A 26050-nucleotide genomic window follows, 5' to 3' on the forward strand; every position below is an offset into this window, starting at 1 on the left:
TTTGTTAATCCCATATTCCTAATTTGTCCCTCCCCCCTTTTGATAATCATAAATTTTCTTCTATATCTGTTTCTGTTTTGCATATAGATTCATTTGTATTATTTTTTAGATTCCACATATAAGTGATATCATACAATATTTGTCTTCTCTGACTTATTTCACAAAGTGTAATAATCTCTAGGTCCATCCATGTTGCTGCAAATGGCAATAGTTTATTCTTTCCTATGGCTGAGTAATATTCCATTTTGTGTGTGTGTGTGTGTGTGTGTATACACCTCATCTTAAGCCAATCATCTATTGATGGGCACTTGGGTTGTTTCTTGGCTCTTGTAAACAGTGCTGCTATGAATATTGAGGTGCAACTGTGTTTTCAATTAGAGCTTTCACTTTTCCCGGATATGTACCTAGGAGTGGGACATATGGTTTCTCTATTTTTAGTTTTTTATGGGACCTCCATACTATTTCCCATGGGGGCCACATCAACTTCCATTCTCACCAACAGTGTAGGAGGTTTCCCTTTTCTCCACACCCTTTCCAGCATTTGTTATTTGTAGACTTTTTAATGATGGCCATTCTGACCAGTGTGAGGTGGTACCTCATTGTAGTTCTGATTTGCATTTCTCTGATAATTAGTGATGTTGAGCATCTTTTCACATGCCTCTTGGCCATCTGTATGTCTTCTTTGCAAAAATGTCTATTTAGGTCTTCTGCCCGTATTTTGATTGAGTTGTTTGCTTTTTGGATACTGAGATGCATGAACTGTTTGTATATTTTGGAGATTAGCCCCTTATTTGTCACATTGTGTGTAAATATTTACTCCCATTCCACAGGTTGTCTTATTGTTTTACTGATGGTTTCCTTTGCTTTTCATTTTACTTAACTGTTTCTCCTAAATTCACACAGAGAAAGTTATCCACTGTGGTCTTGAAGGGGTGTTTTTATGTGGGAGTGTCCCTGTGTGTTTCCGATGTCTTTGGTGCAAGGGCTGATTTCAATATGGACACAAACCACGTCTCTCCCCAGGGTGTGCTGGCCATGATGCCTTTGATGGGGGGTATTGGTGGTGTTGAGGATGTAAAGCCTGCGCAGTGTGTAAGGCAGGACTTCTCTGCTCTGGAGCTTTGCTGTCCTGTCAGGGGCAGGCCTGCTCCCCAGCTGTTCACGTAGAAGCCCTGAAGGTCAAGCTTAATCAAGCTCTGCTGCCCTTGAGTGTGTGCCCCCAAAGGAGGTAATTGCTGAAGAAAATGAGGCCTGTGCGCTCACAGAGGACCCGTACACCACCTGTACAGGCACCCATGGTTCTGCTCAGAGGCAGGCCACAGTTGCGTCTCTTCCCCTGTTGTGTTAGCCCCACATCTAGAGCAGGGCTATGGTGTGGAGTAGCCTGGGGCTGGAGATCGGGGCGTTGCGGCTTCAGGAACTGGGAGGGGGTGCTGCCGTGCAAGACTCTCTCCATCCTGATTATCACAAGCACTCCTCATAGTAGAGTCCAGGCTCTTCAGCCCTTCTGTCTGTCCCAGGGGTTCTCCTAGCAGCCAAGGGGGCTTGCCTCCTCCACACAGGACCCCAGACAGGGATGCCCAGACTGTGGCTCAGCCTGCTTGCTCCCCAGGGCAAGGGTCCATCCATGCTTACCTCTTGCTTCCAGGCCTCTCCCAGGGGGACAGGTCCTCAGTGCCCTTTTTCCAGCTTACCCAGTTACATGGAGATCTTTCTTGCAGCTTTGGTTGTATAGGAATTGTTCTGCCAATTTTCAGTTAGTTTTCCATGAGAACAGTTCCACATGTAGATGTATTTTTGATGTGTTTGTTGGGGGAGGTGAGTTCCACATCCTCCTCCTCCACCATCTTGATCTTCCCCCACTCTTATTATTTTTTTAATGTATCTGATAACTTAAAAAATAAAACAGAAACATACCTGGCCCCCAACCATTTTTATCTTCACTGAGTCCTTATCAATTTAGGCAAGAGACAAAAAAGGAAGAACGAAAAGGAGAAGCAAAAACAAAAATAGTTGACATTTATTGACCACTTGCTACATGCCAGGCCTGTCATTAAATGCCTTACATACATTTTCTCTTTTAATCCTTGGAACAACCCCATGAGGTTCTCTCATTAGCCTCTTTTACGGAGAAGAGTTCTAAAATCTACAAATGTTAAGCGAATTGTCCAGGGTTAGATGGCAGGAGTGGAAGCCAGTTGGGCTGGCCCCAGGGCCTGTGTGTCCAGCCACTGTGGTCGCTACCTGGGTAATCTCAGCTGCAATAGTCAGCTGAGAACCTTTGACTTAATTTTCCTCTTCTTTGGTTGATATAATTTGAGAGGTAAGGTATCTGAGGGAGCAGATGGCACAGAACCAAAGAATTCAAGACGTTCTCGAACCCAGAAAGAGAAAGGCCAGGTGGTTGCTGATAGAGGGCTGAGGACGTAAAGGCCCCACACAGACAGCCGGGCAGCAGGGGGCTGGCACAGACGGCCTGCAAACCATCTCTAGCAATCATTCAGGGGCTTCCTCACAACCTTTCCTCCAGGGTGTGAAAACCACCCACTTTGAGTTGACCGGTGTTCTCGGAATTTGGGGGGCAATTGAAAAGGAAAAGATAACTGCACAGGAACCAAGGAAAATCTCGTCCTCAGATCCAGCCTTCCTGGCCCGGCCATGGGTGGGGTGCTAAGGGGATGGACCACAGTCCTGTCCTAGGTCACAAGAGCATTACCTGGCCTACACCCTCCACCCAGGCCACGGAGGTCCTCACACAGGTAAAGGTAAACTGTGTCCTCCCACGAGGCTCATGAGAGCTTGCGCGGCATCTCTTCCAGTGGGCCGTCCTCAGATACACACCCCTGCCTCCTCCAGCAGCTCCTTCCTCAGATGCCTTCTGAGATCTGCGCCTGGGTTTCCAAGGCCCCATCTTCATTCGTTCCTCTCTGTTCCTATCATCCCAAGTCTCAAAGGACTTTCCTCTCTCCTGCTATAGAATGGCCTTCAAAGTATTCCTAACCTGATGTCTTCAAAGTCAGTCATTCAAAAAACATTTATGAAGCGTATACTATGTGCCAGACACTGTAAGAGGCACTGAGGATCCAGCAGGAAACAGAAGAAGCAAAGTCCCTGGCTTCCCTGAGCTGATATTCTTGGGGGCTTTCACAAAAGAAGAGTTTAGACTTGGGTGGAAGGGACACAGGAAGATCTTACCAAAATGATGTCAGTGGTTTACCCTTTCACATCTGATTGAAGTGACAGCCTGTCAGGGTGGGTGAAGCACAGTGGAAGGGAGACCCCATCCCTGACATTGAGCAACAGCCTGGGGCAAGTCACTTGGGTTCTTGCACTTAATGACTCAACCCTTTCAGGAGTCACCTGTGCAGCCCAGGAATTCACCTACACAAACCTTATCAAAGCAGGAATGTGGTTGGTGCGTGGCTTGTGTCACCATCACCTGCCTAGAGTTTCTAGGGTGAGGATTCAGAGGGAGGGAAAGTTGCTACAGCTTCCCCACATACTTCCTCTTGCCCTGACCTCTTCCACGTTTGCAACAATAATCCTATGGGCCTTTGCAGGTTCTGTCCACACACACCTTCTGGAAGCAGATGCCCTGCCCATTAGTATCATGTGAGACACATTGCCAGGGGTCAGTCCAGCATTAATTCACATTGAAAATTTGCAGGGTAGGAGAAATTAAATAATTTAACTGCTAAGTAGGTAAAATATTAATTTTACATGGAAAAAAGGTATTAGGAAACAATGAAAATTTCACATGAAATCAAAGTGAAAGATATAAAAGGTCAAATAAATTTCAGCTTCTTGGTTGCAGGTTTAGGCTTTACTTCCCAATCCTATAGGGGATTTCCACTCCCCCCAACCCTACACACTTAGCGCTACACTGTAGACTGGTTTAAAAAGCTCTGGTATGAGGCTGCCCTCTGAGGTACCTCTGCCTTTGGGGTACCTTCTCCCAAATCCTCTCCAAGCAGAAAGGGAAACATGAGCACCAAAGAGGCAGCTTCATTCAGCTGTTAGCAGGCTTTTATAACAGTGACCCCAACCAGATGTGGCCCTGGGCAATAGGACAAATCATTCTCTCTCACCATAAGAGCTTCCAAAGCAGAGAAGTCCCAAAGATGAGTGGCTCCAAGATGTCACCAAGGAGGTTCTTTCCATTTTCCCTCTACCATCCTCAGCTTGTAGGTATTTGTGCTCCTGTATCCAGATCACTGGTACAGTTCCAAGCCCTGTAGACGCGCACAGTGACACAGGGAGGCAGGAAAAGAGGGCGCATTCCTACCTTGCATCCCTTTCAAAGAACAAGAAAAACTTTCCCTATAGTTTCCTCCAGGCTAGCAGATTTCCTTTCACATTGTAATGGATAGAATGACAGCACAAAATTACAGACAAAAGGAATGGAATTACTGTGACCAAATTATCAATCCCTATTCTCCCACCTCCTGGGCTAGGTAGGGACCTGTCTTCCCCCGAAGAGTGTGGACACCAACACCTGAACCAAACCCGGGGCCCATCAGCAAGGCAGAGCACAGCTAGTGGGTGCCAGCGGCGAGGCAGCCAGCAGCGTGGGTAACTCAGACGCCCACCTTCCCTCATCTCCCGACACAGTTAGCCCTGCAGGAAAAGTGGGTGATTAATTGGGGAAAAACAAATGTCAAGTGGCTTTCTGTTCCTGAGATGAAAGAGTGTTGTTACATTTGGGGTTTAATCATACAATGTAAACAACACGTAATCAGGCAAGTCCATCAGACTGCTTTCCAAACTTGAAAAGTTTTGTCAACTTGGAAGAAAGGAATAAGAAGTTAGCTGAAGCCTGACCTCTTCCTTGGAGCAGGTTGTGGAAGTGCCTACCTACTGAGGGTCTAAGGCACTCACTTGAGTGACAGCCATTCGGAACTGCAATCAGGAGCACAGTACATAAAAGCTGGGTTTATTGGTTATCCACCTTCCTAGATGTTACACATCTCAGTGCACAGATAAGCCAATGGAAGAGCAGACAGGGAAGGGGCTTGCCCAGGGTCAGACAGTGAAGTGTCAGAGGTGTCAGAGGCAAGAAGACAGACTGATGTGTTGTCCAACTGTTTTCACAAAGCCTATTAGCTCCCACTCAGGCCCACCTGATCAATGAGCCTTCTCACAGTTCAGTGCATACCTGCAAATAACCAGAGTCCCGTGGATGCCACACAGCATGAGAACAGAAGGACAAGAAGGGGTGATAGGGAGAAGGAAATGGGAGGTGACCTTCCTGAAGTATAAACCTTCCTCAAAATGTACAGAAAGTGGGGATATCTAATCTTGGATTGAGTAAAACTGGAGCTGGTTCATCTTCTGTAGCTTCTGTGGATAAGTTGCAGGACACTAGGGGAAGAAAAGAAATGAAAAGAGCATTTACGATGCAGTTAAAAATAGATGTGATGCCAGATTGTAACAGATGAATGTGGGTTTAAGCTAGAGAAAGAGAAAAGGCCTTTGTTCCTGGTTAACATTCTCCATTGACATAGACAGGGCTGCCGAATACCACGCAGGCTCTAAGAACTTCCTTTTAGAGATCCTACCTTGCATTGTAATTAAGATGCACCCTTATCACATGTTAAACAACTGATACACAACTCGGTTTGAGGTAGGTTGTGTTGCAGTGGACTAAGTGAAAGAAACATTTCTGTAGACATTTACTGAACCATACACTTCCTTTTTTCAATATTGCAGTTTTCATGTTTTGAAGGTATATTTTTTACCTGTCTCACGTCTCAAATATTTTAATAGACCTTTGAAAAATTCTAAGCACTAGGCCCTATGCCTACAGCATCAGGTGGGTAAAATGAAATGAGAAACCATGGATCTTTAGACTCTGGATCTCCCCACAGAGGGTTTGTGGCAGCTGAGTTGGGGAAGGCAGCTGTTACCCTTGTCACCTGCCTTAGCACGATGTGTGATGTGACCCATTTGCATCTGTGTAATACTCTGTGCCTTACTCAGCCCTTTCATGTATTTTATATCATTTTTCCTCTTCAATAGCTTAGTCTGCAGACACTAAATTAACTCTATTGATCAGGAAACTTTGGTTCAAAGGGGTTAACTCATTCAGCACCACACAACTAGTACAGGAAGGAACCCAGATTCAAAGAGAGGTCTTAACACTCCACTGTGTGCTTTGGGTCACAGCTTCAACTCCTTGTTAACAGCCGTCTCCTGAGTTTTCTACTTCATGACCAGGAGAGGGAAAAACTAGATGACCCCACTTCTCCTGGAATCTGGAACTAGTTGGAGTGAGACATCATTTGTTGGAGTTTATCAGGTGCAACTTTGTCATTTGAATCAGAATAAGATCAAATGTCTTTCTTGAGGTGACAGGCCCAGACTCTGACTTCTACCACACCAGCCTACAACCTCAGTGGCAGTTAAGCCTGAGCACCCAAGTTTTCTCTGCACAAGCTCTGTGCAACCCTGCTCTTCTTCCTAATCCCTGGTGGGTACCCTAAAGGGGCAGTATGACTCCGGGGACAGGGGCCCATTCCTATGAAAAAACTAAAGTGATTGTTTCTTTGGACTTCCAAAGTCTGGGAAATAACCATGATAACCAGGATTTCCAATGTTTGCACAAGTTTACGGCTAATGATAAAAGCATAGGGTGTGCAAGGAAAGGACATCCCAGTTTTAGCTGCTCTATTCCAGGTGTCTGGAATGATCCTGCGGGAAGGAATAACAGCATGTGAGGAGAATCTTAGCATTCTTGCTTACCTGTTTGCTTGGCTCAGCCTCACTAACGATTTGTAAGCTACTCCTCCCAATCCTTATCCCTTGACCGCTTTGAATTCTATGTTGCGAGATGTCAAATAGAAACCCCAAATGGAGGTTATACACACTTTGGCTGATTGTTATGGGATTCTTCTGACGGACCCTTCTGCCATCCCCTCTATAATATCTTTTCAAGTCCTTAAGGACAGGGACCATCGATGTGTTTTTGCAGCCACCACAGCATCTACCACAGGACGAAGCATGGAGTGATTGCTCAATAAATATGTATTTATTTTGACACTGCCTCACTCTGGCTGTTCCACTAGAGGAAGTTCAGTGGGAAATGAGTCTTACCTGAAGATGTCACAGTTACTCCATTCAGAACTTCCTTTTAAAACATTCATTCTTCAAGTTCTCCTTTGAAGGCCGTCTCATTACATTAACACTGCTAATACTGGAACTGTAAACTCCACACGTGACAGCATCATGTATAGCCAGGCACAGTGTTTTCAAAAGCCCAGAGGTTTCAGAGGAAACTGGATGCTTCTCCCTCATCACTCTCCCCTCAAGTCTTCTCCCCTTCGCTCTAGGAGCAATGTTACACAGCTTCTGAGAAGGAGGAATTGTCATTACACATTGCCTTCCTGTAACTTCTCACTGCACTTGAAATAAAATGCAAAATCCTTCCCGGGGCTTCTGCCTGCTTCTTCAATCCCACTTCTTCATTCTCTCCTTCCCCTCAATGTCCCAGCTGCAGGACCCATCTTCATTCATTTCTTGAACACTCAAGTTTCTCTTTACCACACTGTCTCAAAGGAAAGTGTTTGCCCTACCTGGAAAGATTCTCCAGGACTGACTCCTCGAGCCTCAGGTCCTGCTTTAAATGTGACCTCTTTCCTTGACCACAAAAGTATAGTTAGGTTTTCTCCACACACGTTGCCTCTGTCATATATCTATATTTTATCCTTTGCTGTACTTATTTGAATGTATAATTGAATATTCTGTTGCCTTCAGTGGACTGAAAACCCCTGAGAGCACAGACCATGTTAATCTTATTCCTCTCTGTGTCTCTAGTTCCTGGCACAGAGCTTGAGACCAAGTAGGACCTCACTAAACACTGTAGAATAGAATAGAATAGAATAGAATAGAATAGAATAGAATAGAATAGAATAGAATAGATGCTTCAAGAGAAATGTATCCCTTGCTTTCTGAATCTCCTTCCTATTTGTCCATCACAGGTCCTTCCTGGAGGCTGAAGAACATTTTCTTCTAATCAGGGGACTCTAGAAACATCTAGGGATATATTGTTAGTTTTGGTGTGGGGGTGTGGGGGTGTGTGTGTGTGTGGAGTGAGGTCGGGGTTAATTGGTTTCTTCCAGCAGAATGAGGTGTGAAATGTACCAGGAATGAAGAGAAATGTACAGCATGCAGATTGGGCATCATGCTGAATTCAAGAGTTCAGTTCCTGGGGCAGAAATATGTCCTTACAGTCTAAAGAAACTACTCATTTTAGAGATGTCCATGGTGTAGTAGGTGACAGACTAACCTCTAGCGAATGTAGGTCAAATGCTGCTGTTTCCTTCTCTATTCACAGAAGACGTTTGTACTCCTAGTGTGTAGGGTTTCCTCCCCACACCACGTGATTCTCCAACACTAGCTGGGTGTCCGACAATTTAACTCAGTTCTGAGACTATCAACCTAGAGACAGCATCAAATCTCACTGATTAAGGGCTCAGTCCCACAGGACTGCCCCCACTTCAGATACCACTCAGAAGTCCAGGTTTTCACCTGGGCTCTGACTGACCTACGCAACCCTCAACCCCAGGTTTGATAATTTACTAGAGTAGCTGACAGGATTCAGGAAAAGTTTATTATTACTGACTTCTGATATGAAAAGAGATATAAGGCGAGGTCTAGAAAAATTCCTAGCACAGGGGCTTCTGTCCCCTGGGAGTTTGGGCTGTGCCACTCTCCCTGCATGCATTCTTGGTCACCAGCCTGGAAGCTCTCTGAATATCATGCTTAGGGACTTTTATGGAGGCTTCATTACATAGATACATTGGCCACTGGTGATTGATTCAAAGCCAAGACCCCCTCCTCTCTGCAGAGGTGGAAAAAGGGCTAAAAGTGCCAAACTTCTAATCAGGTCATTGGTTCTCCTGGCCACCAGCCCCTATTGAGTGGTTATCAAGGTGCTTTCCCAAAATTCAACTCATTAACAAATTCAGGTGTGGTTGAAAGAACCTTGTTGTGAATAACAAAGCACTCTTTTCACCTTTATGACTCTTATCGCTTGGGAAATTCCAAGGGTTTTAGGAACTCTGTGCCAGGAAAGGGAATAAAGACTGAAAATATATTTATTGTTACAAATTACAATATCACAGCCACCTCAAGGTAAGACTGATAATGGGTAGTATCATTTTTAAAAGATGACCTAGGATCGGAAGGGATGTATTGGGTCCCTCAAGAAGAGAAGATAATGCAGATAAGAAACTGCCTTCCCCACACTTCTCAGTTTACCTTCAGGTCCATGGGAAGCAGAGCCCGATGTAGGATGCCAAGCAGCCCTGCTGTCATTCATTGGCTGGTGTTGATGGCTTTAATTAGATTACATACTTAGGGAGATTTACCCCCTGGTTCAACTGTAATTTTCCCTGGGATTCTAACTCCAGGTGTCCCAGAACCAAATGTCCTCAGTAAACCTCAGTTCAGCTCAGTGCATGTGGACAGAAGAAAGCTGCTGCTCTGCTACCATTTTCTTTCCTGAGGGCTCTGTTTTCCATAGCAGCAGGCACAACTGTGTGCCAGTGACACCACTGAGGCTCTGTGGTTCCAGCAGTGCCGGGAGAATGTGTAGGCACTTTAACCTACTTGTCCCATAAGGGGCTAGCTGTCCATTTGTTACCATGTCTCTTGTGCCTAAAGAACATAGCTTTCCCATATCTAAATCTATTACAGGTAAAATCGATACATTGTTAGATTCTTCACTGATCTCTTACCTACCGTACTAACTCTGTGATCTTGGGAAAGTTACTTTTCCTGCCTCAGTTTCCTTGTCTCTAAAATGGGGATAATATTAATGCCTACCTCATAGAGCTAACCAATAAATGAGATGTTATATGAAAAGCACATAGAAATGTATGATAATAATTAGGGCTTCATAAGTGTTAGCTGATATTGAAACAGGAGGGAAGGGGACAGTGCACAACCTTTGAAAGAATGACATAGCCTGTGGAGGTGACATAAACTGGTTAGAACCAAGTGGGTCCAAGATGGCGGACAAGTCAACTTCCACTAGACCTTGAGCCTCACTGTAGCACATCAGCAAGCTCAATGACACACCCACAGGCGCCATGACAGTTTCAAGGCTGACCATAAGGATCAAAAAGTGGGCGGTGGCCCAATTCCTATAAATCCCCACTCCTTCCTGAAATAGCTGGACTATTCCTCCCACTCATTAGCCTATGAAATTACCTACCCCTATAAAAACTGACAACCCCATACCCTGGTGCCTGTCTCACCTTCTGAAATGGCCCACACTCTGTGGCATGTGTTTCTCTCTAAATAAATCCACTTCTTACCTATCACTTTGTTTCTCACTGAATTCTTTCTGTGATGAGACATCAAAGACCTGAGCTTCATTAAGTCCTGAGACCAGGTGTGTGATCTCAGTTGGAAGACCTTGGCTTCTGGCCAGGTTCGAGTCCTGGCCTTGTGGGTTCAAGTCCCAATCTGAGGTGCAAAGTTTCAGTATGACTAATACTACTGTATCATTACTATTGCACAGTTAGCTCCAGGAAGAGTAGGAATTGAACTTTTTCACTCTTGTGTCCCAGGGACCTGACTCAGTACTTGACACACTGAAGTACTCCACAAATATGTGTGGAATTGAATTCAGCTTCCCTAGCACTTATTATCTGCACCATTCAAATGCTTCCTTTTCACCTAGTTGTTTGCTCCGACTTTCAGTGTGCAAATTATATACCCCTACCTGAGCTGTGGTTTCCTGGAAGTTCAGGATTTCTCATTTACCTTTGTATGCCCCACACCATCTGGCTCACAGGAAGGGTGCTTGTTCACTCTATTTATTTTTTTTAATTGAAGTATAGTTGATTTACAATGTTTCAGATGTACAGCAAAGTGATTCAATTATATATAGTTTTTCAGATTCTTTTTCATTATAGGTTATTACCAGATACTGAATATAGTTCCCTATGCTATACAGTAGGTCTTTCTTGGTTATTTTACATATAGAAGTGTGTATATTTTAATCCCAACCTCCTAATTTGCCCCCTCCCTTTCCCTCCCCTTTGGTAACCATGTTTGTTTTCTACATCTGTGACTGTTTCTGTTTTGTAAATAAGTTTACTTGTACCCTTTTTTTATATTCCACATATAAGCGAATTTGTGTATCTGTCTCTTTCTGGCTTACTTCACTTAGTATGATAATCTCTAGTTGCATCCATGGGGCTGCAAATGACATTATCTCATTCTTTTTATGGCTGAGTAATATTCCATTTTATATAGGTACCACATCTTCTCTATCATTCATCTGTTGATGGACATTTAGGTTGCTGTCATGTCCTGGCTATTGTAAATAGCGCTGCAATGAGCACTGGGGTGCATGTATCTTTCTGAATTATGTTTTTCTCCAGGTATATGTCAGGAGTGGGATTGTAGGATCATATCGTAGCTCTATTTTTAGTTTTTTAAGGAACCTCCAGGCTGTTCTCCATAGCGACTGCACCAATTTATGAGGGTGAGTAAAAAATATCTGCACCCTGGCTGTAGAATTTATTGAAGTTTTAATATAACTGGAGTGTGGATAATTTTTGACTCACCCTTGTACATTCCCACCAACAGTGTAGGAGGGTTTCCTTTTTTCCACACCCTCTCCAGCACTTATTATTTGTAGACTTTCTGATAATGGCCATTCTGACCAGTGTGGTCGAACTCATCGTCCTTTTGATTTGCAATTCTGTAATAATTAGCGATGTTGGGCATCTTTACACGTGCCTTGTGGCCACCTGTATGTCTTCTCTGGAGAACTGATAACGCTTCAGAGACTTAAAATGCTACATTTCTTAATCTTGATAACGAGGAAATCACGTGGGATATTTGTAAGAGCGGCTGGTATTTGTGTATTTACGCATTTACACTCCGGGCTGCCGTAAGTTATGAGTGGGAGGAGATGTTCAAACCACCAGGGGGCTGGAGTGGCTCCCTAATGGCTGGACTGTATATTAGGCTGTATGTTCCCATTGCCCACAAGGAACATGTTTTCTTTTTTCTCAGGTACCTCACAGAGTGCGTGACATGCACCACGTACTCAGTGAATGTCAGTTAAATTGATAAATGTATTCAGGCTTGAAACCCCAACATAGCTCGCATTGCTCCCTCAACTCTGATGTCTGCTTATCAGCCTGGCCCTGCGCTGAGCTACAGAGCTGCTGCCCCGCTCCACCCCACTACCACATACTCTCCATCCCTCACTACCACATACTCTCCATCCCTCACTACCACATACTCTCCATCCCTCACTAGATCCTCACCTGAGTCTCAACTCGGCAAGAAGAGGGTCACATTTTGAAACCATTTTTGTGCAAAATTAGCCACAAGCAGTTATGCGCACTTGGCTGGAATCTCTTCTTGGTGTGCAGAAAGCTATCAACAATGGGTTCTGCCTCCTGTCAGATGTCAGTTTCTTTGCTACTTCTTGGACGTATTCTCTTTTGAATCAACTCAAGCTTAGGAATTAGTTTTCCCACCATGCAGGTCTTTGAAGGGTATTAGCAGAGAAGCTGCCTTAGTAGACAGAGAGGCCAGAACTGCTGGTCAAACATGGCTCGCTCCTTTCTCATTATACTTGCTGAGAAAGGAGCTTTTTGCCTTGACTTCCCCAACCAACATCAGCTTCCACTTTTTAAACAAAGGCTGTGTAAGATGCTTTGGACAGCAAAGGGTAGAAGATCTAACTACAAGCGGCTAAGAACAATAAGGATGTTGATTATTTTGTATCACGTGAAGGCTACCCATGAGGTAGGATAGTTTCAGAGTGGCTCAATTCATTGACGTAGAAACATCATAGATCCAGCTTAGCTCTTCTGCAGCCTTCCCCTACAGTTGCAAGATCTGCTATAGGTCAGGCTTCACATGCTGTCAAAAATCTTCAGACACAGAAAGAGGGAATGTTCCCATCCTAGTCCCTATATCAGACATCCCCCATGTCTCATTGGCAAGAATCAGCCCAATCCACCCATGCTTAAACACTCACTAGGCAAGGTGAGGCCATCACAACTGACCTAGACCAATGAAGTCTCACCCTCTGTGATTAGGTATAGTTTAAGTTCCTAAAAAGGACACAACCCCTCAAAGAAAGGCAACCAAAATCAGGGCTTAATAGCAAGGTGGAAAGAAGGAAACAGCTCCCTGGCAGGCAACCAACAGTGTCTGCAACAGAGAAGTTTGGTCCCTTGACCTTTCTAGGGAGGAAATGAATAAAATTTTCCTAATTTTAAGCTTGAGGAAATCAAACTATTGTTAAGTCAAGGATCTTCTTACTCAGAGCAGCAATCTGGTTGAAGAGATAAAGACTTCCAAAAGCATTAACTCAGAATGGCTCTATCATTATTATCTGTGTGGGATGAAACAGTAACAAGGCCCCACTGAAATCGTCTAGCGTGCAAAATACTAAAGTCGGCTCACCAGAGCAAAGAAACCAAAACCTTCTTGTAGTGCATGCTGTGTCACATGGTTTAATGGTACGCACATCCCAATTCCAGATAAATGTCAACACTGGAACAGTGATATTTGGCCTCAGTTTCAGTCTCCATTACAAAATTGACCAATCACTCCCTCTGAAGAATACAAAGCTTTTTTTCATGATCAAAAAATTACAACTCACAACTTTCCTGGAGACTCTTCTGGGGGGTTTATAAAGGTTCTTTTGGAAAAAGCTGACATCTTCTAGTCCTTAGGAAAAAAAAAAAAAAGTAGTTTTACAAAGAGAAGTAGGTCAAAAAATTTTGATCCTGAAGATGTGACTGCGAGTTTTCCTCTCAGAGATTTACATTAAGCTTAAATTTGATGATGAAGTTGCTGTTCTACTGATCACTCATTATTCACTCACTTGACTTCAGGTAGGCCGGTCTCTCTCCTAGTCATACTCTCTGAAATCTGGCAGGACCACAGGTGCTGAAAGCTCAGGAGTCAATTTTGGTATTCTCAGAAGTGCCAAAGGAGAGCAAAGGGCACAGCCTCTGGGAGCCTCCTCTGACTCTTCTACCTCCTACCTCCCCGGAAGTCCTCCCCATCAAGTCCTTCCTCTCCCTATCGCAGGCCTTCCCCCACTGCTGGGCCCTCAACCCAGGTTAAACACAAACCGACACTCAGATTCCTCAGCAGTGAACAAGCAACACTGCCTGCATTATGAAATCTCTTCCTTCTCCGATTCTGCTTCTCTCCAGAGAGGGCTAGAGTGTGTTCTGGGCTCGGATCACAGAAGGGATCGCGGAAGCAAATTTCCTCTGGAAGAGCCTTGAAAAGAAGACATGAGTCATGGAGCTACAGAGTGAAGTTACAGGGAAAACTCCCCTGAGGAGACGGCCTGGAGTTTTCAGAGGGCGGGCCAGTTCGCCGAAGCGCGGTCCTCTCGGCTGTGCCTTGCCTGAGAGGATGAGCTTGCTACCTGTCGGGAAGCGTTGGCTAGAAGCAGAAGGGTGAGCTGAGCAAACTTTCAGGAGGACTGAGTGTCAGATGTTCCCGCCAGACAGGCTTATGTGTCCTCAAGCAGGTGTCTTTCTCCTGTGGCCCACGGTGTCAGCTGTGTGTCCTCTTTTTCAGGGAGAAGTGAACACGCCCATCCACAGTGAGGAGCTGGGGACTAGGATGAAAGAAGAGGGGAGGTATCACACAGTGTTTAAAAATTAAGCAAACCCCCGAGGTGAAAATTCCTGCTCCGCCACTTACTAACTACATGGCCGAGTGCATTCCTCTCTCCAGTCAAACATCCACTTATCTCTAAAATGGGAATAATAGTAGCCATGCCACCAAAGTGTTAGGTGGAATGAAATGAGGTAGTAAAGCTACCAGAATATTGGCTACACAAGGGGTGTGGGTAACAGGAGCAACTGGAGCAAGAGCGTGCGTGGGTATTAATAAATGGATGGCCACGCAGAAGAATACAGCATTGTGAGACCTATGACACAGGGCTTAGCTCTGCGTTTCTGTGTGGTAGAGAGAAGGAAGCAGAGATGTCGGGGAGGAAGCTGGAGGCCAGATCAGAGGTCCCTCTGGGGTGGAGGAATGTAGGGTGGAGCCAGCATGAGACAAGAACTAGCAATTGAGGGGGAAGTGGTGGGAAAACAACTCCCTCCTTGTGTAGAGGAGCTAAGTACCTTCATAAAAGTGAGCTAATGCTTCTCCCACTAGAAGCAGTCAAGTTACTTCATCCCAGAAGCAATCTTTCCCAGGAACTATTACGCTTGGAATCACAACAACAAAAGCACCTCAGACACACCCAGGGCAGCAGCCCAAGACACACAGCTCTGCTGCGATGGGAGAGCCTGCTATTGTAAAAAGTAGATTGAAAAGTAGGAGCCCCTCTGAGTTAGGTCAACAACCAGGTCCAGAGTCACAGAGCCCTTCCAGCTGAGACAGACCTTCCGGAAAGATGCTTGCTGGCCAGCCTGGCGTCAGTGGCGTGGTTAGCAGCCCCAGACTGAAAGCTAGACTTAACCAGGAGGTTCCACTTTTATCTTGGGGAGGAGAGTGCCAGAAAAATCAAGAGAAAGGTGAAGGGTATTTTTCTTCTATTAACAAAATACTTACACAGGCCCTGATGTCTATAGTAGTTAGCCATCAGCAAAAAGATGGTTATTCAAGAAAAGGTTATAGTGAAATCATTTATTAGGTGGAAATATTCAAATTTGAACCTGTTATAAGCCTGTATAAAAACATTTTCTTGCTGGATTAAGGGTTTATGTTTATAAAAAGAAAGAAAATAAGCAGCAGCTGCAGTGGCAAAAGCAGTGTAAACGAGAGAAGAAAATGTAAGTGTGCATTTAACTTATCTTGGGGTAGAGTGGCAATATTCAAATATGACCACAAATTCTATGATACATCTCCCATGAAGACCACCTGAACCTGGGCAGGCTTGAGACTGTTTTGACTAATAGACTAGTTGACATAGTCCAGGGCAATTTCATAAACAATCTTACAGTTGTTTGCTCGAAGGCCCCCTTTTAGAGTCCTGAGCTGCCATGGTAAGAATTCTAACTACCCCAATGCCACCACATCAGATGGTCCACGTGGAAGTACTCAGAGGAGAGTCCCAGCTAAACCCAGCCTTCCAGCCATCCCCACAAGGCTCCAGACATGGGTGACACATTTTAGAGCCTCTTAATCTGCCAGCTGATGTCCACTGAATGATTTCTGTCAAAATCAGGTGGAGCAGAAAAATCACCAGCGGAGCCTGTCCAATTTCCTGATCTATAAAACTGTAACATATAATGAAACGATTATTGTTTTAAGTCATTAAGTTTTGGTGTCATTAGTTATGCAGCAGTAAATAAATGGAATGTATAGAGAAGGACCTTCTAAGCACAAAAGCTTGGTAGGAATCAAAAAAAAAAAAAAAGAGAGAGAGTGAAAAAGAACAGATTTGAAATTGTAAACTGTTCTGTGTCAATTACCATCATATACAAAATTAAAAGGCAATGACAAACTGGAAAAATAGCCTTGTAACACAGCTAACAAACCATTAAGAAGAAAATTAAAATAGAAAAAAATGTGCAAATAACAAAAAGCAGTTATCAAAAGAAATAAAAAAGGCAAAAAAGAGAAGAGGTGTTTAATACTATTAGTAATAAGATAAATGCAAATTAAATGACAGTAAGAAACATTTTTCTGCCTTCAGATTCACAAAGATTTTTTTAGATGGTAATAGTCAGTGCCTGCAAGACTAGAGTGAACCAAGAATTTTTCAATACTGGTGGTGGGAATGTAAATTGGTAGACTATCTGGAGAACAAGTTGATGATACAAATCAAAATTCTCAAATGCCCTTTGCTCAAGTATTTCTACTTCTAGGAATTAAAAAGACATGTGGACAAGCATTCTCATCACAGCACTATTTATACTAGTGAGAAATCATAAACACTAAAACATTCAACAATAGGAGAATTACTGCTAAATTTCAAATAATTGAATACAATGGAGTTATCAAAAAGCATACTTTCCAAAATGTTCAATGATGGGACTACATTTATAATTGAATAAAGTGAAGGGGAAGAGGTGGTTAAAAGCATACAAAAAAGAACAGCTACAATTTTATTTACATAGATGGATGAAAAGACAGATAAAAAGACTGATTGGAAACACACAAAAATATTAACAGTGGTCTCTGGATAAAGAGTTTAGGGAGGTACTAGTTTCTCTTTCTCCCTGTCTGAATTTTTCTAATTTTCCAACACAAAGCTACATTAATTTTATAATCAGGAAAATGTTCTTCTTTTAAGTAGGTAATTAAAGAAAAAATTCCAAAGCAGTTACCTCTAGCAAACTTGATTACAGGAACTTTCAAGTACGAAGAGCCTTCTCAGAAGCCAGGGGCTCTCCCTCCAGAGACCTGCTGTGGTCTGTGTTTTGAAGGTTCCTGATTCTAGGCTATGTCCCATGAATTCCCAGGTTCCAAATTTATCTCTCTATCATCCCTCCCTCTTTCCCACCACCCCTTCCTACCACAGGCGTGCACACATACACACGCACTTAAACATTTCCATTCCTTCAGTTCCCTTCTGTTTAACACAGAAATCATAAACTGACAGCCCTAGGCCAAATAAGATCTATAGATTTCTTTTCTTTGGCATCCCTTCCCAAAATGTGTTAATTTTATTTTTAACTAGTTACCAACATTAAAGAATGAGGAGAGATTTTCACTTCCAAGAAGGTGAAATAGACATGTTTCCCGATTCCTCCCACTAAGTACAGCTAAAAACCCTGGACATTTTATATATAAAAGAAATACAATTAAAAAGTGAAAAGAAGAGCCAGATTAGATAGGGATCTTGGGACCTGAGGAACAACATGGCACAGATCTTCCTTGACTTATGAAGAGGTTACATTGCAATAAACCTGTCATAAGTTGAAAATACTTTTAGTCGAAATGCATTCATTACACCTAACCTACCAAACATCATGGCTGAGCCTAGCCTACCTTAAACATGCTAAGAACGCTTAGCCTACAATTGGGCAAAATCAACTAACACAAAGCCTATTTTATAATAAAATGTTGAGTATCTCATTAACTTATTGAATACTGTACTGAAAGTGAAAAACAGAACGGCTGTCTGGGTGCAGAATAGTTGTACGTGTATCATTTGTTTACCCTCATGATCACATGGCCGACATGTCCCAGAATCAGGAGACAGCATCATACCACATATTGCCAGCCCAGGAAAGTTCAAAATTCAAAGTGTGGTTTCTACTGAAATGCATATCACTGTCACACACAATAAAGTCAAAAAATTGTAAGTTGAACCATCATAAGTTGGGGACTGTCTGTAGTGAGTCCCATGGGTTTTCTTTTTGACTCATATATCCTAGATTTGGAACTAAGAAAGCCCATAATCCAGAAATGCCAGCAGGTATAAACAAAAACAAGCCCCAAGAAAAGTCTGCCATCTAGAGCCAAAGGACAGAGAAAGGGCAGCCAACAAGACAGAAAACAGACAATAACTGCTCTGCTCCAGCCAATACCATAGGAAAAACTATGGCCCCACCCCTGCCCAAAGCAGCAAAGCTGAGTAGGAAACCTCAACTTCCACCATTGTGAGGTTGTAATGAGATGCCCCAACCACGCCACGGGGGTGGTGTCAGAGATGGCCAAGTAGAAAGCCAGGACTTTTATCCACTACTACTGGTAGGCAGCCCTAACCTCCCCCCACAAAGGGAATCTCTCCAGCAATAATAAGGCATACCTCCCACTCCCCAGAGGGGAGGTATCAGAGGAGACCTAATGGAGAATCGAAACTTTCACCACCACCCAGTGCTAATGAGGACACTCCCACCGCTAGAACTCCCATTCCCAACAGCAATAACAAGGAGCTTCCCTAACCACCACCACTTGAGTGTTAATGGAGACCAAGTGATGAACCTGGATTCCTACCCTGCCTGAATATAACAAAGTGGCAGCCCTACTTCCCCTGCCAGAATGGTATCAGCGAAGGCCATCTAAGAGTAGGTTTAAATAAGACCCAGTGCCTCAGAACACAATACCAAAAAAGTCCAGGATCCAATCAAAAATAACTCATCACCCCCAAAAATCATGAGGGTCTTGAACTGAATGAAAAAAGATATTCAACAGATGCCAACACCAAGATGACAGAGATGTTAGATTTCTCTGACAAAGATTTTTAAAGCAGCCAATGATAAAAAGGCTTCAACAAGCAATTGTGAATATGGTTGAAACAAATTTTTTTAAAAAATAGGAAGCCTCAGAAAAGAAGTAGAAGATATATAAAAGAATCAAGTGGAAATTTTAGAATGGAAAAATACAGTAATCAAAATAAAATCTTAGTGTATGGACTTGTATTAGTTCCCTATTGCTGCTATGATAAATTATGACAAACTTAGTGGCTTAAAACAATACAAACCTATTATCTTACAGTTCTGGAGGTCAGAATTCCAAAGTGGGTCTCATTGGGCTAAAACCAAGGTGTGTCAAGCCTGTATTACTTTATGGAAGCTCCAGTGGGGAATCTGTTTCCTTGCCTTTTCCGGTTTCTCAAGGCTGCCCTTATTCCTTGACTTGTGGATCCTTTTCATCTTCAAAGCCAACAATGTCCAGTCAAGTCTTTCTCATATCACGTTACTCTGACACTGAGTAGCCTGCCTTTCTCTTTCACTTACGAAAACCCTTGTGGTTACATTGGGTCCATTGGGAGAATCCAGGATAATCTCCCCATCATAAGATCTTTAACCACACCTGTAAATTTTTTGTTTTTTGTTTTTTGTTTTCTGGGTTTTGTTTATTTTTTTGCCAATTAAGGTTATATAGTCACAAGTTCTGGGGATTAGGATGTGGAAATCTTTGAGGGATCCATTATTCTGCTACCATAACCTGCTCCCAAAGATTCATGCCTGTCCCACATACAAAATTCATTCACCACACCCTAAAGCTGTCAAAAGTTTCAAAAGATTACTGCAGCTACTCAAAATCCAAATTCTCATCAGCTTACAATTCCCAAATCCCATCATCTAAGTCATTTAAATAGATATGAGGAAGTCTGTGGTCATGATCCAACCTGGGGCAAAATTCCTCTCCATTTGTGAACCTGTAAAACTAGAAAACAAGTTATCAGCTCCTAAAATATAGTGATTAGACAGGAATAGAATAGCAGTTATGGATGTTCCCATTCAGAAGGGAAAATGGAAGGGGAAAAGAAGTAATCACTCCCAAGCAATTTTGAAATCCAGCTGGGCAAATTTTATTAGGTTTCAAGCCTTCTGTGGCTCTAGGCTCCATTTTCTAAGCTCAAAGCTTCACCTTGGGGTTAACCTTTCTCCTGAAAGGTAGCACTTGTTTGCAGCTGAATAGTTTTATCAGCCCGTTTTATATCTGTAGAATTTGGGGAGCCCAACGGCTCTATAATTTAAACAAATTGAATTAGTACATAATAAAAAAAATTTTTAAGCCCAGCCGGTATCACTGGAGAATTGTAGCAAACATTTAAAGAGGAAATAACATCTATTTTACACACTCTCTTCCCGAAATAGAGGAGGGGGGAACATTTCCCAATTCATTTTCTGAATCTGGTGTTACCCTAACACCAAAACTACAGAACGATAGTACAAAAAAAAAAAACTACAGACAAATATCAAATATGTCTCATAGATATAACTGTAAAAATTCTTAACAAAATATTAGCAAATAGAATTCAGCAATACATAAAAAGAACTATAAACTATGACCAAGTGGGGTTCATTCCAGGGATGCAAACCTGGTTCATTGTTTAAAAATCAGTGAAATCCACTGTATTAACAGGCTAAAAAGAAAAATCATAAGTTCATATTAATTGATGCACAAGAAGTATTTGGCAAAGTTCAACACTCATTTATGACAAAAACTCTCAGAAAAAATGGCAATAGAGAGGAACTTCCTCCACTTGATAAAAGAATCTCTGTAAAAAAAAAACTACTACTGACATTATACTTGATAGTGAAAGACTGAATGCTTTCCCCCTAAGATTGGGATCAAGGCAGGATGCTCATTCTCACATTTATTCATCAGTGTATTGAACATTCTAGCCAGGGCAATAAGGAAAACAGGAGAAAAAAAAAAAGAAGAAAAGAAGAAAGAAAGAGAAAGGAAGGGAGGGAGGGAGGAAAGAAGAAGGAAGGAGGGAAGGAAGGAGGGAAGGAAGGAAGGAAGGTAGGAAGGAAGGAAGGAAGGGAGGGAGGAAAGATCAAAAAGGAAGAACTAAAATTATCTCTTAGCAAATGACATGATTGCCATAGAAAATTCCAAGGAGTCTACCAAAACAAAAAGCTGCTAGAATTCATCAATGAGTTCAGCAAGACCTCAGGATTCAAGATAAACATATGAAAATCAATTATATTTCATACACTAGCAATGGACATATGGACACTGAAATTAAAAATATAGTATCATTTAAAATTGCTCAAAAACAAAACATGTACAGGCCTTGTATGCTGAAAACTATGCAATGCTGATGGAAGATATCAAAGAAGACGTACATAAATGGAATTGGCAAAGGTATAAACACATAGATTAGAGGAACAGAATAAAGAATCCAGAACTAGACCCACAGAATCATATTTTTGATAAGGATGCAAAAGCAACTCAATGGAGGAATGACAGCCTTTTCAACAAATGGTGCTGGAGTAACTGGAGTAAAATTAGCTCAAAATGCATCACAGATTTAAATGTAAATGTAAAACTATAAAACTATTAAAAATCATAGAAAATATTTAGGATCTAACACTTGGCAAAGAGTTCTTAAATTTGATAACAAAAGCATGATTCATAAAAGGAAAACTTGACAAATTGACTTCATCAAAAAATTTAAATTGCTTTGCTATGGACGCTGTTAAGAGGATGAAAAGACAAGCTATAGAGAGGGAGAAAATATTTGCAAATCACACACATCTAAGAACTAGTATTTAGAATAAAAAAAAAAAACCTCTCAATACTAGGTTTTAAAAAATCCAATTAGAAAATGGACAAAAAAACATGAACAGATTTTTTTACTATTTCATGAAATCTATTTTAAAACATGATTTTTCTTAACATATTGCTAGAACAGTTTTATATGCATCCGTTTTCAGCCCCTTTTCTTTCTTTTTTTTTTTTCCTTTACTGAAATGTAGCTGATTTGCGATGTCATGTTAGTTTCAGATTTACAGCTAAGTGATTCTCATATATATACTCTTTTTCAGATTCTTTTCCCTTATAGGTTATCACAAAATATTGAGTATAATTCCCTGTGCTATACAGTAGGTCCTTGTTGGTTATCTATTTCATATAATAGTGTGTATATGTTAATCCCAAACTCCTAATTTATCCCTCTCCCCACCTCCACCACTTCAGTAACCCTAAATTTGTTTTCTATTCCTGTGAGTCTATTTCTATTTTGTAAATAAGTTCATTTGTATCAATTTTTTTAGATTCCACATATGAGTGATATATATTTTTCTTTCTCTGACTTCATTTAGTATGATAATCTCTAGGTCCATCCATGTTGCTGCAAAAGGCATTATTTTATTCTTTTTCATAGCTGAGTAATATTCCATGGTATTTTTATACCACATCTTCTGTATCCATTCATCTGTCGATGGACATTTAGGCTGCTTCCATGTCTTGGCTATTGTAAATAGTGCTGCTATGAATATTGGGGTGCATGTATCTTTTTGAATTAGAGTTTTCATCTTTTCCAGATCTATGTCCAGTAGTGGGATTGCTGGATCATATGGTCACTCTATTTTTAGTTTTTTAAGGAACCTCCATACTGTTTTCCATAGTGGCTGCAACAATTTATATTCTCAACAGTATATAAGGGTTCCCTTTTCCCCACACATTCTCCAGCATTTATTATTTCTAGACTTTTTGATGATGGCCATTCTGACTGGCCATCAGAAACTCATTGTAGTTTTGATTTGCATTTTTCTTATAATTAGCAATGTTGAGCATCTTTTCATGTGCCTGCTGGCCATCTGCATGTCATGAACAGATTTTTCACCAAACAGGATGTACAGATGATAAATTGATAACTAAGCATGTGGAAAGATGTTCAACATCTTTAGCCATTAGGGAAGTGCAATATAAAACCACAAAGAGATATAACTACAAACCTATGATTTACTTTTACAAACTAAAGTAAAAAATAATGACAACACCATCTGTTTGTGAGGATGTGGAAAAATTGGGTCGCATGTGCGATGCTGATAGGAAAGTAAAATGCTAAAGGCATTCTGGAAAACAGTTTGGCAGTTCCTTAAAAAACTAAACGTGTGACTATCATATGACCCAGTGGCTGGATTCTTGGGCATTTATTGCAAAGAAATGAAAACTTATGTTCACACAAAAGGCTGTACAAAAGTGTTTAAAGTAGTTTTATTCATAAAAGCACCAAACTAGAGACAACCAAATGTCCTTCAATGGATGAATTTTTAAACCATATTACAGTGAATACTACTCAGCAATAAAAAGGAGCAAACTATGTCTACGTGCAACCATCTGGATGAATCTGCAGATAATCATGCTGAACGAAAAGAGCCAGTCTCAAAATACTGTATGATTTGATTTATACAGCATTCTAGAAAAGTCAAAATTATAGACATGGAGAACAGATTCTTGGTGGCCCAGGGTTAAGGAGGTGGTGGGGGTGGGAAGGACGTATCTGTGGCTGTAAAAGGGCAGTATGAGGGATCCTTGTGGTGATGGAGGCATCCTGCGTCTTGACTCTATCAGCATCAATCCAGATTGTAATATTGCAAGATGTTAACCACTAGGGGAAAGAAAATGGGTAAAAGAATACTAAGGATCTCTCTGTATTATTTCCTACAAATGCACATGAATCTATAATGATTTCAAAGTAAAATGTTTAATTTTTTTAAAAACGTTTTCATATAATTTCACATAAAAATCTAAATCAAAATTTTTGGGAAAATCACAAGCTCTGACCCACTTCCACATGTGGCTAAAATGGGCTGCTGTGGAGCAGCAGTTGCAGCTCAAGCTTGGGCATGCACTTGCCCGTTCACCGCAGGCATCACCACTCCCTATCGTCTCCCTATCACCTAGGCTGAGGATTCTCTGCTGTTCATTACCCAGCTTGCCTTGCTCATTTTCTTATGCCCAGTAAGCATCCCTTGCCTGGCCCCTGTAGGGCATTTGAATTTTCCACTTTTGTGAACTCAAATTCCTGACAAGAGCAAAGCAGAGTAGAAGCAGTGCTCAGTCATGCTAAGATGTTAGCTCATGGAAACATCTTCACTCTTCTATCTCATGTCTGAAAACTGTATGCCTGAGACATGATACCATATAGTGGAAACCCTTAAAAGTCAGGGGCTCCTTCAGACATTTCCCCATATCAACAGGATGCCTCTCTTTTGCTTATTGCTTTGTGATTCCTCCGGTAACCAACAGCTTCTGTTAAAAGAGGCTGGTTCCCACTGGAGCTTTATACTTATATTTGCCAATAACTGGGAAATTATGTGCCACTTTTTAAAAAATTTATTTATTTATTCATTTATTGGCTGTGTTGGGTCTTCATTGCTACACGCAGGATTTCTCTAGTTGTGGTGACCGGGGGCTACCCTTTGTTGTGCTGCGTGGGCTTCTCATTGTGGTGGCTTCTTTTGTTGCGGAGCACAGGCTCTAGGCACAGAAGCTTCAGCAGCTATGGCACACGGGCTCAATAGTTGTGGCTCACAGGCTCTAGAGCACAGGCTCAGTAGTTGTGGTGCACAGGCTTAGTTGTTCCATGGGCATGTGGGATCTTCCCAGATCAGGATTTGAACCCGTGTCCCCTGCATTGGCAGGCATGTTCTTAACCACTGAGCCACCAGGGAAGTCCCTTATGTGGCACTTTGCTCAGCATCTTTCTAGCACAATCTCACCATCCTGACAATAATCCTGTAAAACAGACACTTACTTGTATTAAGCCCATCTTGCAAATGAGGAATTTGAAGCATAGAGTTATTTGGTTATTTTAGGTTTAGCCAATTAATCTGACTCTAGAATCTGAGCTTTTAACTAGCTTTTCCACCACCTCTCTGTTTCAGGCTTGGCAGAGTTTGGCAGAGGTTTTCTTTCCAAGCTCTCCCCGGGGACTAGCCCATGCCTTCTGAGTGATCTTGCCAGTTACAAAGATGAGGCTGACAACGATATATCCCTGATCAACCTCGGTTTACAGCCTTGGAAAGACTTTGAGAATCCCAGCTCTGTTTCACCCTCCTCCCCTGACACATGAAATCTGCTGGGATGAGCACGTGACTCAGTACCTGCAGGCTGCCCTGTGCTGGGAGATTTTCAGATACCGCTCACCAAGCACAGAGTGTTATTATCAAGGACATTCTCCTACAGCAGCTTTATTGGCATCTCTTTCACAATCCAATGATCTTTTACTGGCACTAACTTACGTTGGCAAAGAGAAGAGGACAGAAAACACACAAAACAGGCTGAGTGAAATACCACCTCTCCCCTGAGGATCCGTTGCTGGCTGAGCTCCTCAACACTTGTCACTCACCAGAGATGAAGTGACTCAAGAACAACAGGACACTCCCTGGCTCTTGACAGGGTGTCCAGGAGCTTCCCAGGATATGAAATCGGAGAAATGCCTTAGGCTTATTTCTCAATGGTTAAGACTCTCCAGTAAGACAAAACTGGACTTAATTTCTGGCCCCGCCACTTCCTAGCTATGTCAGCTTGGCCAAGGTTCTTAACCTCTCTTGCTAAGCCTCAGTTTTCCCATTTTTAAAAATGACCTAATAATCAGTAATGCCTTCCCTACAGGGTCTTCGAAGGAAATGTATGAGGTGTTACAGGAAATGTGCTTGTATACAGTAAGCACTCAATTAATGTTAGTATTATTATATTAGTGGTGAAATTGTGACAAGCCAGAAAAAAATAATAGCCATTCATATTACTAAAAGTGATAGGATTTGTAATATGCCAGGCAAAAAGTAGTGGTAGTAATGGTGGTGGTATTTTAGCTATTATCAGCAAAAAAGACAGAGGGGGACAAATGACAAACCCTCAAAGAGTGTCCCAGGGGAAGCTTTGCTGCCAC

The 26050-nt window shown here is 42.1% G+C and overlaps 1 long non-coding RNA gene across 1 annotated transcript; it reads right to left on the bottom strand.

Moving 5' to 3' along the window:
• Window positions 1-4784: 4784 nt before the first annotated feature.
• Window positions 4785-14035, bottom strand: LOC130850423 (uncharacterized). Its single transcript, XR_009052881.1, has 4 exons — window positions 13868-14035; window positions 13643-13710; window positions 7093-7347; window positions 4785-5361 (listed from the first exon to the last, which is right to left on the bottom strand). It is a non-coding gene; the product is annotated as an uncharacterized LOC130850423 (long non-coding RNA).
• Between the last annotated feature and the right edge of the window lie 12015 nt (window positions 14036-26050).

The sequence above is a fragment of the Hippopotamus amphibius genome, chromosome 3 (genome assembly GCF_030028045.1).
Source record: "Hippopotamus amphibius kiboko isolate mHipAmp2 chromosome 3, mHipAmp2.hap2, whole genome shotgun sequence".
In the NCBI taxonomy this organism is placed as follows: domain Eukaryota; kingdom Metazoa; phylum Chordata; class Mammalia; order Artiodactyla; family Hippopotamidae; genus Hippopotamus; species Hippopotamus amphibius.